The following is an 816-nucleotide window of genomic DNA, read 5'->3' on the forward strand; positions in this document are numbered from 1 at the left end:
ATCTCCAGGACTCCTCACTCGAGGTACATGATAGGAAAGACGTGTATCAGTTAGTTAGGATCTCCAGGACTCCTCACTCTTGTGTATAAATCCAGTTCCCATATAACACTGCTTTCCTTTCTTCCTGAGAATGTTCTTTATCTTACTTATTTTATGTATCTGCACGATGTGGGTGTGTGAGGGTGTGTGTGCATGCATGCCCACACATGTGCATTCATGTGTGGCTACAGGTACATGCATGTACCTGTAAATGGACATGTAAAGGTGAGAAGACTCACATCCCTAAGCTTCTCCTTTGTCTGAGATAGGGTGTCGTCACTGTTACATACACCGTGCTAGCTGCCCCCCAGGCTTCTGGAGATGCTCCTTTCTCTACCTTCAGTTTGCCCATAGGCATGCTGGGATGACAGAAGCCTATGCTAGTCCATCCAGCTTTTTCATGGGTTCTGAGGATCTGAACTCAGGTTATGCCCTTTTACCCATTGAGTTATCGCTAGAGTCCCAGAAGGATCTCATTTTAATATTTTGGCCATATAAGTCTGCTAATGAAGAATTATTTTATATTTGTATATCTGAAAAAGTATCTAATCTTTGTGAAAAAGGCTTGGCTGGGAATAAAATTCAGTCTTCAGGGGCTTTTATGGAGTGCTTTAAGGAGCCTGCTCCACTGTCATCTTGCCTGTACTGTGTCTGTAGAAAGTCCGTGTCCTCCTCATCTTTAGTCCTCTGCATACAGAGGAAAAGTCCTCTCTGGTTACTTTTAAGTTTTTCTCTCTCTCTCTCTCTCTCTCTCTCTCTCTCTCTCTCTCTCTCTCT

The 816-nt window shown here is 43.5% G+C and overlaps 1 protein-coding gene across 1 annotated transcript in view; it reads left to right on the plus strand.

The window, feature by feature from the left end:
• Positions 1–816, plus strand: part of LOC114608321 (kalirin-like) — a 473938-nt gene that overhangs the window by 352804 nt on the left and 120318 nt on the right. The gene's annotated exons all lie outside the window — the stretch shown is intronic.

This window comes from Grammomys surdaster, unplaced genomic scaffold (genome assembly GCF_004785775.1).
Source record: "Grammomys surdaster isolate TR1022 unplaced genomic scaffold, NIH_TR_1.0 125889, whole genome shotgun sequence".
NCBI lineage: Eukaryota > Metazoa > Chordata > Mammalia > Rodentia > Muridae > Grammomys > Grammomys surdaster.